This window comes from Canis lupus, chromosome 12 (genome assembly GCF_003254725.2).
Source record: "Canis lupus dingo isolate Sandy chromosome 12, ASM325472v2, whole genome shotgun sequence".
Lineage (NCBI taxonomy): Eukaryota > Metazoa > Chordata > Mammalia > Carnivora > Canidae > Canis > Canis lupus.
Genome location: NC_064254.1, coordinates 42,614,305 through 42,633,968, shown reverse-complemented (window position 1 = coordinate 42,633,968; position 19,664 = coordinate 42,614,305). Strand labels below are relative to the sequence as shown.

Here is a 19,664-nt window from a genome sequence, read left to right as displayed (position 1 = left end):
TCAAAGCTCTATTCTAGTATCCTTTTTGGTACTCTCATTCCCCTTTGGCCTTGGACCCCTGATATATTCTTGTTTGTTTCCCTGAGTCCCTGACTTCAAACGTAAATGCAGGTTCCTGACCCGTCACCTAATGAGTAACCTACTGCATAGCCAGTATCATCCATCCTGCTTTTCCTGAAACTCTTCTTTTGCACTAGCTTAAGAAGCTCCACTATCCTGCTCTTACCTGGCTTCTCCTGTTGCTCTGATTGTGAAAGGAAATGCCATATTCTCCAGACCACTATGTAGGAGCCTCCAGTTTCAGCTCCTCTGTCACTCTGCTTCCAGAAAGGTGGATTTTCTCAATTCTGAGCCATTCAGTGGACACCTCTGATGTTACTGGTTTTGCCTGATGATTCTGGAGTTCAGAGAAAAAATGTTTTAAGAAGTCAGGCCCAAATAGAGAGCTATGGAGGTAAGGAGCAATGTGCTAGGTGAGAGAGAAGGGAAATATGCAGACTAACTTTGTAATTTGCTCATTTTTCTTAACTCAGGAAGCTCAAATTTAAATCATTTCTCTAGATAAGAAATTAATACCAAATAATTTTTGTTGTTGGTCTTTCACTTTATTAAAAATAAACTAAGGGTATATTTTTATAGTAATATAATTTACAGCACTAAAATCATTATGACTCAATGTTTTCTTGACTTAGGACTGTAAAAGAGATTCCTTCACTTCAATGGTAAGGATAGGGAAGAGGAGTGGAGAGTACCACTTGTGTGAATCTGATATGATTACCATAAATCTTTTTTTTTAAGATTTTATTTATTTATTCATGAGAGACACAGAGAGAGAGAGAGAGGGAGGCAGAGACACAGGCAGAGGGAGAAGCAGGCTCCATGCAGGGAGCCCGACGTGGGACTCGATCCGGGTCTCCAGGATCACACCCTGGGCTGAAGGCGGCGCTAAACCGCTGAACTACCTGGGCTGCCCTGATTACCATAAATCTATGCAAACTGTACATACCTCTCCTTGATCAAGTTGTATGCAAATTGTCTGCACTATGTGTGGAGGTAATGACTAGAGTGATGTGTTGTATATGTGTTTGTGGAGTAGTGTTATTTTTAAGGAAAAATATTTAACTATTTGAAGCAGACTAGTCAAATACTAGTTGCCTCTTCCTTTAAAAGGAGGAACAAACCACTTATCCCTAAGTGTGGTGCTGAACCAGATCATCCCTCAGGTACCTTTTCTTCTATCTAGATATTTTGATTTTCTCCAAAAGTTTTGCAGGTGAAGATGTGTACAAATAACTTCTTTGTTTTTCTCTCTGAGGAATGTAGAAGCCCAACCATGTTTCTGTTGTAGGAATCAAGAAGCACTTTTATGTAGTTGAAAAATAACATATTTCAAGGATGCTAGATGTTACTGAAAATCAAAGATGCAAATATGAAAACACTACTCAATAGGCTGAAAGATATTTAATCGGGACAGTACTTGAAAGGGGAAAAATTCTTGATCTATCATAGGCAAAATCATTAATATTTACAGTAGTAATGATTACTATAACAAGAATGGTAATTTTTTTCTCCTGGGTTATTTTGATTGTATCAGATCTGAAACCGTTTAGCATTTTTGTTAGAGACATTAGTGTTAATGTCATGTTAACCATTACCTCAAAGGCAATGAATTATACTTTAAATGTTACTCAGTATTCCAAATTCTTCTTCAATAAATATTTATGGAACATCTCCCATTGTCAGGTATGATGTTAGTGCTGTGCATACAATGAACAGAACAGGTTCTCTTCTCTCATGAATTTCCCTGCAATGATACTAATCATTCAGCTACTTGTGGTCATTAATCAAACAGAATGTTACAAGAGCTTAAATTATTCATTAAGTAAGCAGTAATTACTGACAGGCAGGTAGTATACTGAGGACACAGCATGAACAAAATGAACTGTCTCTTACCCTTATGAAGTGGACTGCCTCTTAGTAGATAGGGAAAAGTAAATGAACACTTAAAATATATCAGTGCATTATATGAAGAAGTACCTGGGGTATGGAGAAAATATAAAAGTCATCTAACCATGCCTTTAGGAGTCTGCAAAGGTTTCCCAGAGGAAAGGCCCAAGTTAAGGCCTCCCAAATATATAGGAATCAGCCAGAGCTTTGGGTACAGAATAGCTTGTGGAAAGGCCTGAAAACAGGTAACCGGGAGAAATGTGGTATGAGTGGCCCAGAGGATGTTTGGGGGCAAAGGGGTGAACCGTGAGACAGGAAGAGTCAGATCATTAGGGCTTTGCCTGCCATTCTGAGGCTTGGATTTGTTTTATAGTGAAATGGAAACAACTGAAGTGTTTTAAACATGGAAGATACATGATTAGGAACAGGTCTGTGTAAAGAATATACTTATATTTCCACTCCATCTCTGAAAGGTCTGTAACCCCAAAGTATGGTTTTTATGTATGTTTTAATTTGGCATGGGATTCAGGCTCAGATGTTTCAACTTATCTGAAGTCAAATGTCAATTTAAAATTACTGTTTACAGAGTAAACTGCCCTTTTAGTTTGGATGTTTTTCCTTGCTGCTTTGCCCCAGTAAGCACCATAATCTTGGGTCTCTATTTAGACATCCCATCACGGATACTATCCTCATTTAGAATGTGAGCAGAAAGGTTCTAGTGATCCCACAAAAGGCAAATATTTGGAATGTTTGTCCCTGTCACAATATATATTCCAGAGATGCAGTTTCTGTCCAACATATTCTTTAATTTCTTCCGTTAATATCTGGGTGAGACTCTTAACTAAATACTAATATGTCTTTAATACCTGCTAATCTTCATTCTAACAGAAAAGTTAGGTCCTAGATTTGGTCTGTCTGCAGGTAGCTACTGCTGGAGGAGGGGAACATAAGGCACTCAGGCCCTGGCAAGGAGCACAGGGAGCAATCCAGGACCAAAGTCTTGAACTGGCAAAATTGGGAAGTTGCAAATGAAGAAATCCGATCATTAAAATCTAACTTACTGCAAGGGAGTTAGAACTCCATGTCTGTTTCACTGTATACTGGGGATTCAGCTCTCCTTTGGATTTCTTAGTCAAGGTGATTTAACCACAATGCCTCTGTGGTAAGACAAGAGTTTCTGGTTTTCCTGAAATAGGAGATCAGTTTCTAGGCTCACATACAATAGTCTGTCTTGAGTGTTTGATGGATCACTGGACTTTTAGTATGTGATTATGATATGGAATGATATTTTTATTTTCAGGGGTATTTTATATCAGCCTTCATAGCAAATTTTTTCAAGGCAGGAAAATATATCGTATGCAAACCAATATTTTACTAATGTGCCTTCCTCTTGTTCCTCCTCTCACATTCAAGAATATTTCTCCTGAATGCAATACAGAGAGCTGACTCCAGGACCTGAACTGGAGGTGCTTTAGGAAAAAAAACAAAACAAAAAAAACTGATGGTTTTAAAGAACAGATATAAGTTTCTCAAGGATTATATTGCTGATCTAATGCAGACAATGGATCTTTTAAACACTGAAGCTTGAATTTTAGAACAAATGACAAAAGGAGACATTTTTAAAAAGCTGCTGCAATCTCTATCTGGATATCCAAGGTTGAGACTGTAATTGTGCATTGGTAATTATTTGGTTTCTGGAACACATTCTTTTTCTTTTAAATTCTTTGTTATAAAAATATTAAATTTTAAAATTAAGTAATAAATGGACATATATTTTTTCCTTAAGTGACTATTTTGAACCCAGTACAGTCATTAGTATAGCTCTTGATTGACACTTGTCTTTAGTCCAGTAAATTCCTCTGAGGAGCTCATGGCTTAGAAGGAATACAAATTTTACATACATAAAATCTGTGGAAAATAACTACTAAGGCCATAGCTACACTATACAAACATATGGACTATTGCCAAATATCAAGACCATTTGCAAAGGATATTATTTTGTTTCAAGTTTTTTTTAAAATTACAGTTAGCATACAGTATAAGAGTCTCAGAAGTAGAACTTAGTGATTCATCACTTACATATAACACCCAGTGCTCATCCCATGTGCCCTCCTTAATATCCATCACCTACTTAATCCATCCCTCTGCCCACCTTCCCTCTGGTAACCCTCAGTTTGTTCTCCATAGTTAAGAGTTTGTTTTATGATTTGCCTCTCTTTTTTTTCTTCCATGTTCACCTGTTTTGCTTTTTAAATTCCATATGAATAAAATCCTATGGTATTTGTCTTTTTCTGACTTATTTTGTTTAGCATAATACACTGTAGCTCCATCCGTGTCATTGTAAATGGCAAGATTTCATTCTTTTTTATGACAAAAGACCCTGAAGAACAAAAGCAATCTTGAAAAAGAAAAGCAAAGCTGGAAGCATAACAATTCTGGATTTCAAGCTATATTACAAAGCTGTAGTCATCAAGACAGAATGGTACTGACACAAAAACAGATATAGATCAATGGAACAGAATAGAAAACCCAGAAATGGACTCACAATTATATGGCCAACTAATTTTTGACAAAGCAGGAAAGAATAACCAGTGAAGAAAAGACAGTCTTTTCAACAACGGTGTTGGGAGAACTGAACAGCAATAAGCAGAAGTTTAAGTGGATTACTGGAAATCTGCAAAGGATTTAAATGGTAACTGTAAATTATAATATATGAGTATGCTATTTCTATGTGCATAGGATGCCCTCTGATTTTGGGAAAGAGTCATAGATTATCTAGGTTTTCTCAATACGTCAATAAGACATTTAAATCTATACACATCTTATGGATGGTTCTAAATCTATCTTTGTGGGCTCTAAACAGTGATGTCCTGGTAAATATATAATAACTTTCTGTGAAAACAAACAAAGAAAGGGACAGGGAGAGAGGAAGGGAGAGAGAAAGAGAGAAAAAAAGAAAGGAAGGAAGGAAATAAAGGAAAAAAGAATAAATGAAGAGAACAAAAGAAATGAGAAAAAGAAAGCCCAGGTTTGTAGTGTTTGCCAATTCCCATAGTATAAATACTCCTAATACGGCTTGTTTCAAACTACCAATGAGGTATCATTACATGCAGAATTGGAAAAGAGATACATACTATTCATCGGCTTTTGGAAGAGTAGAGTTTAGCTCCAGCACATTACTGGCTGTGATAATTTTTCAGGACTCCAAATCTCATCATGTAACTCAGTGCTATAGGCATGAGTTCTGTAAAGAAAAAAAAAAAATATATATATATATATATTTAAGATAATTTTGGATTCTTTCTCTCACACACACATATGCAGACTTAAAAATTAAGTCAACACTACATAGTACATATAGAACAAGACATTCTGCTAGGTTTTATAGAGAATAAAAAATAATGTAAGATATACTTGCCCTTACAGTCTGGTTTGGGATATTGAACATAAATCCTTAACAATGGAAGTAATAAAGATTGAAATAATAGAATAAATAATAGTTCAGGGAATTAGAGATAAATAACAGATAGTAAACAATGAACTATCAAATGATAAGTGAGTCAATAATTACCTGATGAAAAAAAGAGTGGAGAAATTCATAAACAAGAAAACTAAGGCTTATGGACATTAAACAAGTTACTGAGGTCCATCACTAGGTAAATGCTGGACCTGGGGCTGGAATTCAGGTTTCTCTGGTCCCAAAACCTTAAGTGCACTATTAAATTGGGAAGCAAATTTTAGGATAAAGTTATAAAAACTTTGAACGTATAGAATAAGGAGTCCAGAAATTGTTTTGCAGGGTAATATTTTATAGAAAACCAGTAACCAAACCCTTGAAAACTGAACCAAAAAGTGGAATGTTCAAACATCTTGTTTTTCTCCTTCTGTGATATTTTATTGTCTTTTGATTTTGGAGTCCATTGATGAGAAAGTGGGACACAGTATGTGCAAAAGCTGAATATTACAAATGTCTGAGATAATGCTTTATGGGTTAGGTAAGTATGTAGTTAACTTTCAAAACTGGTTGATACTTAATCAGAAAATACATAAAGATAAGACTTCAATACTGGGAGTCTATGGCTTCCTCAAACCATCTCTTTAATTGTGTTTATATAAAATTAATAAAAGAAGATGAACCATGGATTCTTTATTAATAAAAGAGGATGAACCACACATTACCAAAGAACCACACATTCTTTTTATCTGTATGATGCAGAGTGACAATCAAGCAATTATTATTTATTCTTGTGTCAACAAGTCCTTTGCCATTGCACAGGGAACTTTTGACTATCAGCTTTGTGAAAATTCTTTTTGTGCCCCATAGTCAGGATGCTTTTGATGCATAGGAATCTGAAGAACAGAGGTGCCTAGGTGGCACAGTTGGATAAGCCTCAGACTGTTTCACTTCAGGGTCATGAGATAGGGCCTGTGTTGGGCTTTGCACTCAGTACCAAGTCTGTTTGGGTTTCTCTTTCCCTCTCTTTCTGCCCTCCTGCCCTGACACTTGCTCATGCACTTTCCCTCTCTCTCTCAAATACATACATACATACATCTAAAAAAAGAAATCTGGAGAAGAAAAATACATCTTTCAATAAAAATATTCCGGTCTTTGCTCATTTCTCTTGGACAGCAAAGATGAGAAACTATTTTGTTTTTTTGTTTGTTTGTTTTTGTTTTTTTAATGAGATGGTTCTGGAAATGAAAGACTGCCTGTTAATTTAAGTAAAAAAGTCTGTCTAATTTAAAGTTACTGTTTAGTTGCAAATCATTAAACATATTGCCAAGTAACTTTTTATAAGATACTCATAGTGCCTATAAATATATTTAAAATGCAGGGGAGGAAAGTTTTTTCTTTCTCTGAAAGATAATTTAAAAAAAGAAACTGCCTTGTAATTTATAGATAATAATATTGGGCTGTATATATGCATTTTCGTTTTGGTTTTAAATAAATTCTCTAAGGTTCTAAAACCACTCTTACTAGTCTATAAGATAGTCTTTATTCTGTTAGACACTTCATACCTTTTCTCCGCACAGCATGGCTAATGAAAAGAAATTTGCATTGTGCAATGAGTGCACAGACCAAATATTACAAAAGTTTGAGATAATGCCTTACCAGTTGGGTAAGCAGAACAACTTTAAGTTGGAAAACCACTCAAAAAAGAAAAGCACTACTGGTTACTAAAAAGATTTGAATTGTGTAAGATATAGCCTTTGGGTCAGTGTTTTTAAAGCTTTCTTATATATGTCTTGAACCCATTTGAAGTTTGACAGAAGATATCTACACATAGGTGCATAATTTTTCATACCAGTGTAAAAGATATGCTATCTAAAATACGTCCATAGATCTTCAAGGGTCCAATCAAATATGCTTACATAACACACCATTTTCTATAAAACTATAAGTATCAACTATAAAATGATATCTAGTATTTTAGCATCTATATTTTATTTATAATTTAGAGTAAAATAAGTCAACCAGACTACTTCAAGCAAGTGTTTCTTTCAATTTAGATTCTTAAAACATTCATTAAGAATGTTTAAAAATGGGATGCCTGGTGGCTCAGCGGTTGAGCATCTGCCTTGGGCTCAGGGTGTGATCCCCGGGGTTCGATAGGGAGCTCGCTAATCCCTCTACTTATGTCTCAGCTTCTTTCTCTGTGTCTCTCATGAATCAACACAAATGAAATCTTAAAAAAGATAAGATTGTTTAAAAATGTTTTTCTACAGAACCAATATGTTAATAAAAACATGGTCTCTTCACTGTTATTATCCCATGATTCATACTGACTGATTCCAAGATCATTTGAAGCTTAACTTTAAGTTCACACTATATAAAAGTTTACACTATTTTTTATTTATTTATTTATTTTTATTTTGAAAGACTAAAAATGTCACTTGGGAATAAAGGATGGGGAAGCACTGGGAGGGTACATTAGTTTTTAGTTCATGGGACAAAGAACTATTTTATCTTAATGTTTGTGATCCCCTAATTTTATGATCTTTCTAGTCAGCTTTGTACTGGATTGTGAAAGAACTCTAGAGCTGACATTTTACAGAGTAGAACAGAAGGGAGGCAAGGGCATCTTTAGAGTAGTATCCAGGCATTAAGGTTTAAAAAGCCTAACAATTAAAGGATTTTCTCAAAATTGATGTCTTAATCATAAAAGCCAACAGCTACAAGCTCTAGGGCTTAAAACAAGCAAACAAAAAGCTGTTTTGACCATATTTGGCAGCCAGACAAGCTTTAGTAAAACAGCATTACCATTCAACACCTTTTGGAGTTTACTTTTATTCATGTGCTTTCTAGTGACTAGAACAAGTGTGCCTTGATGTGTGCTATCCAATTTCCTCCGTATGCACCATTCAAGGCTCCTGGCATGAGGATTCATCATATGTTCTGCCCACCAGTGTATGTATAGGCTTCTTTATCCAATAATCTGTGGAGACAACTAGTTCATGGGAAAGTGTGTGCACACACAAAATTATCGACAGCATGTGGATCAGGACCAGGAGACTACCTACTCTGGTGCAGTCACCCTTTGCCTACCCTATTCTATCTTTTCTAAACTTTTCTTCAAATACATCTCTTTTCCTTCTTCCCATGAATAAACACATCACAGTTATAAATGAGTCATTTGAAGGAAAGATGAAGAAAATGTCTAGTACAGCTTTCATTGGATGAGTTTCCCCTATGTCTGCCTCTCTGGGCTTTCTGTCTTGGTGTCACAAAACGGCACTGCTCTCAGTGGTAACAGATAACAGATTACAGTCCTACTGGTTTGCCACTTCCTTCATGCTCAAGACAATAAGAAAAGACGGTTACTTGGGCAATGAGGAGGTCAGACATTGCTAACAATCTTTACTTTTTATGCTCTGACTGTACTGGTGAGTTTATGAAAGGGAATGAGTAACTGCTGGTCTTCCTAGTGTGTTAGCACAACAGTTCTCTGCTTTTGATACCAATGCAAGAGTATTTAAGGCTATCAATAACTGTCCAATTTCAAAGTTATACACTTTTAATTGTACATAATTTATGTATTTTACTCATACTTAAATATTGAATTGACTCTACTTATTTCTTATTCTTTTCTATGATCTTCTCATATATGTGTGCTCCATATCCATGTTTTAACAAAACCAGCAAGAACAGTTTGTCTTGAGACTGTCTGCTGATATTGTACAGGGTAATTTAGTTGGTAGAAAAATGCATACCCACAAAAAGCTTTCTTCAAGGAGACAGGGTATGCCAATGCTACTTCTATTATCAATCTGTTGGATGGCTTTAAGTAAGCCTCTTAACCAGTTTACTTCTATTTTATTCTTTGTGAAGAAAATATGAGGAAGACAAGCTGCAGGTGAAAAGAATGTTACAGAATTGTCCTAGAACACTATAAAATATTAAAAAGGAGTAGCACTGAGCATTGAGGATACTGCTAGTTCCAGGGAATACTTGAACTACCAGACAGCCTCAATAGTTCACTATTTGGATCAAAGAATTTTTAGGATTTCTTGGAAAAATGAGAAGATAGTTGAGTAATTAGAATATGATAGTAAGGGTACAAGTGTATGCAGGTTAATCAACCTCACAGAAGGCTTATGGAAAAAAAATTCTACCAAATCCTTTTTAAAAGCTGGTATAAATATAAGGTAGATTAAAAAAAAAATCCATTCACAGAAGGTGACCCCTTAATGTATTTAAATCTCACTGCTCATGAGAATGTGTCCTTGCTAGTGAGATCTAATAAAAATAAACATATGGTATAATGTATAAGCAATAATTTATTAAAATATATACTTAAAATTTTTGTTAAACTCTTCTAAAATTGGACCTTCAATGTCAGAAATATTAAGCTTTTAGTGCTAAAGTTTTCCTACATTCACATTTCTACTTAGTAAGGGAAGCCGGGGTTGGTGGTGGGAACTGAATGTACAAAATAGGGTCCTGTGATTAAGGCTGCCATTAATTCTAGTCATCTTGGCTTTTCATGGAAGGGTGTTGCTTCTGGGTGTCTGAAGTGTAAATCTGGGAACTCTTTACAACCTCGGAGCTGATTTCTAAGGTAACTAGCATCCAAAACACAGACAGTTTTGTAAATCAGAATTAACACCTTCAATTGTTCTTGGAAGCCAAATGGAAGTTCTCAAAATTTCTGGAGGCCAGCTGATGTCACCCTGTTCCCAGTTTCCTGGACAGCTCTAGGTCCAGCATTCTCACCAGTTAAAGTTTCCTTCTGGTAGCCTTGTGTAACTATTGAGACTAGCTGTATGTAGGGCGCCTAGTTGTAATCCAACTGAGAAATTAGATAGCCAGACATCACAGTGGTCACTGTGAAACCAATTTATTTTTCTCTTAAACCAGATCGGGGCTCCATTCTCATGTTTCTGACCTCTTTCTGGAAGGGGGAAAAATTCATACACCTGATCGCACACTCAAGTTCTAATTAAATTGACCTTAACTCAAGTCAGCTTGACTGGCTCTTATAAGGCATGATTAGTTTTTAGGGTCAAGGTCAGAAGCAGCAGAACAAGGATGACAGAGGGAGGGAAGAGTTGTTTGTTTTGGAATTCCTGGGGTTTTAAACCTGATAACTTTCAAGGTAAGGAAAATGGCCACTAATGGAATAAAGGTGGATAAATTAAGTAGCCTTGGGCAAAAATAGTTTGAATATTCAAAGCCTTTTATCCTGGATAATTAGGCACTCCATCTGTGTGTGTAAATGTGTGAACATAATAATCCAAGAAGCAAAATGGGTTAACAGCATTGCACATTTATCTTTAACGCTTTAATGAGAAAATAGTACAGTTAACACAAATGAAAGAAGTTTCAAGGAAACCAGTTTATCATAAACTCTTAAACCATATTTAGGATTTGATTAATATAATATCCTGTTTTAAGTTTAGTCTGCAGTAACTTGGAAAATTTTCAAAATAATCCAGTTACAGAAATAAATACTTAGCTGCATTCTGTTGACCCAAAATTTCAAATTATATGATAGGACCACCTGAAAAGTTTGCCTCTCCTTGACGAATTTCCCAATTTTATCTTGAATTCCAAATTTAAATGAATAATCATCCCATAAGTTTAATGGAGTTGCTGTCATTCCTGTCATTTGCCAAGTGTAATCAGGGAGTTCATTAGCTGAACCACACATCATGGTATTAACCATGTTCTTAAGATTGAAAAAGTGAAAAGGAGATAAGGGACTGATTTACTGTAAAGACTGTCACTTTCCTATGAAGTGAGAGCCAAGAAGGCACTTTTCTAGGAGGAAAAAAAAAAAAAAAACCCTTGGAACTTAAACTGGTTGGCAGTAGCTAGTCTTTTTTCTGAATTCCTTCATTAGAGAAAAATCTGTAGCATGGCACATTCTGCATACAGCTATGGTATCTCTCAGGCATTTGCACTCATTCTCAGCTCTCACAGAGCTTTTCTCAATAGCCAGGTCTCTTGGGACAACCAGACAGGAAGAGGGATAATCATGAAGAAAACCATGTTCACAAAACTGCTGAGATAATGTAACTTACATAGCCAAACCCACATAAGATGAAGTCATTTGTATGCTGCCTAGGTCATTCATTTTCCATAATCCTTACCACTGACTCATTGTGTTTAGTCATAAACATTCTTTGGCCCTCAATGTCCCCACCTGTAAAATAGGGATAATATCAGTCACATGGACAATGAGATGAGACTGAGTTTAAAGGACTTTAACCTTGCCAGTAAGTGAAATTCACATACCTGTGTTCTTTGTTTTAATAGTACAGAGTTTTATTAAAAAGAATATAAATAAGTATCTTTGAAATGTTTTCAGGGCTTTATTTAAGTTCAATGAAGACTGTGTTTTTTTATATGTCATAAAATTCCTCTCTTTGTGGAATGTTGCTTAAAGAAAAAAAAAAAGATTTCATTTATTTATCCATGAGAGACACAGAGACAGAGGCAGAGACATAGGTAGAGGGAGAAGCAGGCTTCCTGCAGGGAGCCCAATATGGGACTTGATCCCGGGTCTCTGTGACCACGTCCGGAGCCTAAGGCAGACGCTCAACCACTGAGCCACCCAGGCATCCCTCTTTGTTTAATGTTGCTTTTTAAAAAAATTTTGTGATTCTGCCATTTCAGTCATTCCAATTGATATTTAAGTAATCCTCATGTTAAGGCTACATATTCATTTAAATTGAAACTTTCACTCTGGTAGTCTCGCATTTATACTACTCCTTATTCTGACCTTTTTCTTCCTCTATAGGACTTCTCTTTCTCTTTCAATATATTTTATAGTTTATTTATTGGTTACATTAATTGTTTATTATATCTTTCCCTACTGGAGCAAAATCTCTGAGTTTATAGATTTTTGTTTTGTTCAGTGATATATCCCTCATGTCCTTTGTTAAATGATTCCACTGAATATATGAAGTTTCTGTTTGGCAACAGATTATTTGGGAACAAATTGAGCTTCTGCTCAATTTCTACAATGTAGAGTTGAAATTTGATTCAGGTTTTTGAGCTAATCTGGCCCTAAATCCATCCACCAACCCACATCTCCTTCCTTCCTACCTTCCTTCCATCTGTCTGCACTCAGCTTCTAGTCTGTCTAGGCTTTGTTCTTCCTATTGCCTCCTGAAACTTGGTTTTGACATTGTCTTTTAGCTATTAGTTTCACTTCTCTGACCAAATGCTACCATAATGTGGTGAATCATTTATATCAAGAGTTATGAACATGCAACAGTAAGTACAAAATGGCTGCCAATGTTTCACATGAAGAATGTACATGTGGATGTTGGAACTGATAGTTCCTGGGACAGTGTGTTACAAAAGGCCCTTCTGGCATCTGATTGTCTTTCAGCGAGAATAGCATGCACATCGATTGATGCTATGTGGCCTTTTAAACTTTCAATTTATTTCAGATGTGGCTTAAAGTAATGTGTCATCCAGAGTTCGTTTGCCTGTTGGATGATTCATTCATTGAACTCTCAAACAGATGGTGGGTAGGACAGAAGAAAAAGGAAGGAAAGTAAGAAATGAGAGAGGAAATAATTTTGACACTAAAATGTCAGTGTTGTGATTATCTCTTAAAAGCTAAAAATAAGCATTTTAGTTCCCCATATGAAAATCCAACCTAGTAATACCATAAACGTGAGGTAAGTTCTGTGATTTAAAGTACTCGTAATTTTGTTTGATGGTTGGTTGGTTTTCATTTAAATTAAGATAATTTTTATAAATGAGAGGGAGAGAGCCTAGGCTCTTAAGTTGAAAATATTGAATTCTGAGTAAAAGAAGCATCATGAATGATTCTTAAGAGTCAGGCTGTAAAATTTATTGCATGTTGTATAGAAAGCCAAAAATAGTGTGTGTTTTCCATCAAGACACTTCTTTGTGATTCATTCAACAAACATGATTGAATATCTTCCAAGTGCTAGGCACTGTGCCTAGTGCTATAGTAGGGAAGCAAAGAGGGGTAATAGAACACTGAGAGTTACCTACCACATTTCTATGAGAGTATGAAGTGCCTGCTTCTTTCAAAAGTTACTTTAACCCTCACAAAACTCTTCAACATAGATATTATAATGTTTCCTTTCCAAGTGCGAAAATCTGAAGCTCAGAAAAATTAACTAATATACTAGTCACCCAGCCTGTAAGTGGCAGAACCAGAATTCAAACCAGTGTTTTGAAGCACCAAGCCTTTGCTATTTTGAATAAGCCACCTTCAGGGTTTTCACAACCTGGAAAAGACAATCTGCCTTGGATGCCTGGACATTCACTAACACTCTACAATGTAGTCAACACATTCAATGACATGCACGTATTGACAAATATCAATGTACACCATGTACACATGCTTAGTACTAGAGATACATACACACCTAAGACCTACTCCTACCTTCAAGGAGCTCTTAATCTTATATAACAAGCTGATATGTCAAAAAAGTGTTGTAGCATTGGCCAGTTATCCAGTTCTTTTGAAAATTTGGCTGGTAGAAAAACAAAATGCCATCACTTGCAACAGAGTAAAGTGGCTGAAGTATTAGAAAACTGTACTGAAAGAAAGTGGGATGTAAGTCGTGCAATGAGGCTTACTTAAGAAGAAATATCTTGTATTATCTTTTCATAGTCTCCCCTTCCAAAACATTCTTTTAAGATTCTATGTCCTTCATAGCATTCATAATGTTCATTCCCTAGAAAAAAATTATTTTTCAGAGTTTACAGATGGCAGCCGAATGATAGGATTATGGAAAATATTTCTTTCTTTATTTATTTATATGAGAGAAAGAAAGCCAGAGACAGAGCATGAGCAGAGGAGGAGGGGCAGAGGGAAAAACAGACTCCCCGCTGAGCAGGAGCCTGACAAGGTTGCTCAGTCCCAGGATCCGGGATCATGACCTGAGCCAAAGGCAGATGCTTAACCAACTAAGCCATCCAGGCCCCCAGGAAATAATTATTTAAAACTTCACAGAGTTCCTAGGTCCTTTGGAGAGAAGTCACTGCATAACTACACATATCATAGATGGTTGTACTATATAATCAGTTGGCTCAATCCAACAATCTATTGGCCTGCATGTTGCAAATTAAGATCTAGTTGGGGGGATGCTGAATATTTTGTCAAACTAAGAAAAATCAGATTTCATTTAAAATAATATCAATTTAAGATACCTTATGACTTCAGAGATGTTAAAATGCAAAAAAAAAAAAAAAAAAAAAAAAAGAGAGAGAGAGAAAAGTATATCTTAGAACTGATAGGGGTACCTGGATGGCTTAGTCAGTTATAGTGCCTGCTTTGGGCTCAAGTCATGGTCCAGGGCCCTGGGATCAATCCCTGCATGGAGCTCCCTGCACAGCAGAAAGTCTGCTGCTTCCTCTCCCTCTGCTCCTGTCCCCTGCTTGTGCTCTTTCTCTCTCAAATAGTCTTTAAAAAAAAAAAAAAAAAAGTGATAAAATAAGATATTAGTCAAGTTTCTCCAGAGAAATAGAACAAGATGTGAGATGTGTGGTATGTGTGTGTAGCTGCATATATCTGTATATATATGTATCTCTTTTTCTTTTTAGAGAAAGAGAGAAAGAGAGATTTTTAAAAAGCTGGCTAATGCAGTTAAAGAAGCTTAAAAAGTCCAAAATCTGAAGGCTGGCTGGCAGGCTGGAAACCCAGGGAAGTGTGCCCATTTGAGTCCAGAGGTGGTCTGATGGTAGAACTAACCTTTCTTCTAGGGAGATCAGTCTTTTTCTATTAAGGCTTCCAATTGATTGGATAAGGTCCACCTCATTATGAAGGGTGATCTGCCTTACTTAAAGTATACTGATTTAAATGTAAATCTCATATAAAAACTATATTCACAGAAACATCTAGAATAATGTTCTACCATATGTGTGGGTGCTATAACCTAGACAAATTGGCACATAAAATAAGCCATCACAGAGTGACATTAGGAAGCATGGGGAGATTTTGTTCATTGTCAGAAACATTAGTGCCACAAATCCCCCCCCACCCATCCACATACAGTCCAAAGACAAGGCAGAGAAACACTTTACTCTGCCTCTCAAACTTCTGTGGGAGTTGGGGTTCATTCTCTCTGATCTCTTCCAGCCCTTCCCTCTGAGGGAAACAGCCAGTGCATAATCAAACTCACTGCCTAGAACATAACTGGTATGTTATAAACGGAAAAGTATTCTGTCCTTTTCTCTATATTATTAAAGTTTACAACTTTTCTATTTTCCTAATTTGGTAGAGGATAAACCCCCAAGAGGTAGGTTGGGAGGTAGACAGAAAAATCAAATGTGCTTCAAATATATGAAATAGAGTATTTTTTTCCCCTAAGTTTTAGTTTAGTTCTTCTTAGTTGGAAGTTGTATAATTGGACAGATGAGGGTAGAGGAGGAGGGAGGGACAGAGAGAAATTATGGTAGAGGGGTAGCTGGGCTTCAAGGCTATCTCCATACACCCTTGGTCAGACCCCACCTCACACTAACCCACTGACATCCACCTCCTACCACCAAACTCCCATCCAAAATCCCTGGGACCCCCTCCCTACTCCTACCTTCTGTATGAAGTGCCAAAGGTTTATTTTTGCAAGCAATAATTCTCTGTTAAATTTTACCTATATACAATATCTTTGCTCCACCTGATTATGCAATACTTGAGCTGCTGACTCACACTCTTGCTTTATCATAAGTATTTACATTTTGGTTAAAATCATGGACTTTGGAGTCATGGAATCTCTGCTTACCATTTTTTGACTTTAGCATTAGTCCCTTCATATGTAAACCCAGGATAATGATAACACTTATATAGTAAGTTAGTTGGGAAGAGCAAATAAGACAGCATATGGAACATTCTTAATATAATGCCTAGCAAGAAATGAGCACTCTGTGATTGTTAGATGTTACCACTCCTATATATCTGATGTGGTTTCCCCATGAGATCATGATGCCTGGTATTTGTAAATTGGTTAAGTACTCAGAGTACAAAACAGTAGGGTCTCTGATTTTGATAAGTTTCTAGAATAACTGAAGTAATATATTTCTGTTGGTGTTCATCCATGTTAATGAAAAAGATCATTGATCTCATTAGTGTTGCGGTGAGAGTAACTTTCTTTGTCGTGAGGATTAGAAAATGAAGACTGGGTGATGATCCTGGGAGGAGAGTTGGTCTTGGCTTAATATGGCCCATAGATAAGTTTTGTTAGGTCTAGAAAAGTTTTGGGTTTGAGTTTTGTTTTTAGTGAAATAGCATGCCTTTAGAAAGGGACTGCACTTTCTCTAGCCACTCCCTATTGTCTTATAATCATCATGTCACTCACTCACACATAGTTACCTGTTTAATCACCCATTGTCCTTGAAGCTGTGACCCCTACTCTATATTATAAGAAGTAAATAGTTCACTATTTAAGAACAGTAAATAGTTAAATGTTCCTCATTCTTACAAACATAAAAGACACTATTAGAAACAAATAGCATAGGGAAATAAAATCTTGTCTAGGAGACAGGTAAGAAGTGAAAATTTGATCATCTGATTATGTTAAAGAAACATTCTCAAATTAGCCTTTATGTACCTCAGTTAAGGAGCCATGTGCCTCCTAAGTCCAAACAAATCCATGATAAAAGTAATTGGAACCCTTTGATAGTATGAGTTGGAATTTCATCTCATCCTAATTGAGAGTCCCTTGGAGTGTTCACACATGGTCAGACACAGATCCTATGACACACCATAGCATGTACCATTTTCTACTCTCCTGCCCCAGTTCCCTTAAGGAAAGGCCATGACTAGCAAAGTTGTATGAAGTTGCTCCCCACTTGCCCTTTCTAATCACAATGCTTCCATCAGCTGGCATGAGCATCTCTGTGAGCACCAATACCTGTGAAACTTTTTTTTTAAAGATTTTATTTATTTACTCATGAGAGACACAGAGGGGGAGGGGCAGAGACACAAGCAGAAGGAGAAGCAGGTTCCACACAGGAAGCCCAATGTGGAACTTGATCCTACGACTCTGGGATCATGCCCTGAGCCAAAGACAGAGGCTCAACCGCTGAACCACCCAGGCGCCCCTACCTGTGCAACTTTGAAATCACTTCTACTCACACCAATGCCACTCTTTTTTGCCACTCACCTCCATCCTCACACTTGCTTCAGACACTAGCCTGTATACTGGTCCATCAGGTTGCCTCAAGTCACACAGGCACCAAAGCTTTATATGTTCCTTGCAGAACTGGAGTGCTCACTCCTTACAAACCACCACTTTTGCATTACATGATAGCACATACACACCACCAGTGTATTTGCTAAGTGTCAGTACCTTATAGAGTTAATAGAAAGAATGTTTCTAGTGTTTCTCAGAATACCTTGCTCCCTAGGACTCACCTGTTTGTGTGTTTGAGGTCAGACCTGAGAGATAGATGCCATACTGCATTCAGAATTGCCATGACTCTTATTAAACACCTGAGGTTTAGTTGTTAGATCAAATTCATTTGATTGATTCTCCTTTCTCCCAGGATGAGTTCTTCTTGCAGAGGGCTACTCCTTTATTTGATTAGAGTTCTTGTGGGCCTGCCCCAGCAGACCTCCAAAGGTAAGTGTATACATGTCTAATGGAGTATCCCGGAGAAATCAGATTTAGTTTCATAGAGATATAAAACAAATATTCACTCCTGTACTATAGAGAATACAATGACACTTCTTGACTAAGCCAAGCCTGGCTCTATCTCTGTAGGCAGATGGAGTCTTCATGCTGCTCCATGAAACCTAGTGGTCTATAGGTCTTAGAGGTTATAAGGTATAAGGTACACATTCCAAAAACTGGCTTCTTAGATTGTACTCTAGGCCATGGGTTGTTGGCATAGAGAACTGACTGATTCTGGAATATTCTGATTGACACTGGGGTCACCTCTAACACACTCATGGAGTGCTTTGGGGGAAATCACCTGCCTCTGAATGACAGGTAATGGCTGACAATATTGTACACATAGCAACCAGGTCAGTTTTGAGTGTAAGCTTAATGCTGGGGGAAGGGATCTTCTTCTCACCAGGAATTCTGTGTTTTGGAAAGAAGTAACAGCAACTCTGATAGCTAGCACTTGCAGTGAGTGTTTTGTTTGGGCAGTGATGCTAAACTTTAGCAACAGTAGAATGGAATGGGATACATTTCCCCCGGGGGTTCTGTTATGTATGTGGTGACAGTCTCTATGGAATGAGCCTAACTTGCCCAGCTTAACAGCAAGACAAAGGTAGCTCTCAATAGCTTTCAGTAATATAGCAAGCTGTAGTAGCAGTATTATTCACAATAGCCAAAAGGTGGACACAGCCCATATATCTTTAATAGATGAGTAGGTAAACAAAAAGTGTTATGTACAGATAATAGAATATTATTCAGCTCTAAGAAGGAACGGAATTTTGGCATATACTACAACATGGATGTATCCTAAAGACATTATACTAAGTGAAACGAGCTAGTAACAAAAGGACAAATACTGTAAGAGTCCACCAACATGAAGTATTTAGCATAGTCAAATTTATAGAGACAGAAAGCAGAATGGTGGGTTGCCAGGGACTGGGAGAAGAGGCAAGAGGGAACTACTGCTATTACATACAAGAGGTTCTATTTAAAGTGATAAAAAAAAGTTCTGGAAATAGATAGTGGTGATGGTTTCACAACAATGTGAATGTACTTAATGCCACTGAATTGTGCACTTAAAAGTGGTTACAATGGTAAATTTAATCTTATCTATATTTTACAACAATAAATTTTTATAAAGTTAGTAAGGTGTTAGAGGTTGGGTTAGTGAATAACTTCATTGCTCCTCTGATCACTAGGGAGCTAGAAATCTAAGTAATTTGAGTATTAATATAAATCCGACCTTATTTTTACTTGTAAGCTAGTGATGTCAGGAGAATTCTGAATTACATTAAAAAATCTGATACACAGAATAACAGGCAGAACTGTGGCATCTTTTAATTTAAAAGTTTTCTTAAAGCCTTTAAGTTATTTATTTTTAAATGGATTCCCATCCATTTAATTGCTCAGTTATCCTCAGACCCAGGTAAGATTCAAAATCTAAATATGACACCAAAAAATGACTGTGAAGAAGTTCTTCCAAAATTGTTCTGCCAATGATACTCTGTGGAACTTTGAGGCTGGTTTTCAGAATACTCAATTCATATTCAATACCAACCCCTTATCCAATCTTCATACTGTATTAGGAACTAATCTGAAAACTGTTTTAAAATGCAGCTTCT

General features: G+C 36.6%; 1 long non-coding RNA gene across 1 annotated transcript; it reads right to left on the bottom strand.

Annotated features, from left to right (window-relative positions):
* Window positions 1-232: 232 nt before the first annotated feature.
* LOC118350438 (uncharacterized) lies at window positions 233-18,330 on the bottom strand. Its single transcript, XR_004804239.1, has 3 exons — window positions 17,793-18,330; window positions 5,082-5,191; window positions 233-397 (listed from the first exon to the last, which is right to left on the bottom strand). It is a non-coding gene; the product is annotated as an uncharacterized LOC118350438 (long non-coding RNA).
* Between the last annotated feature and the right edge of the window lie 1,334 nt (window positions 18,331-19,664).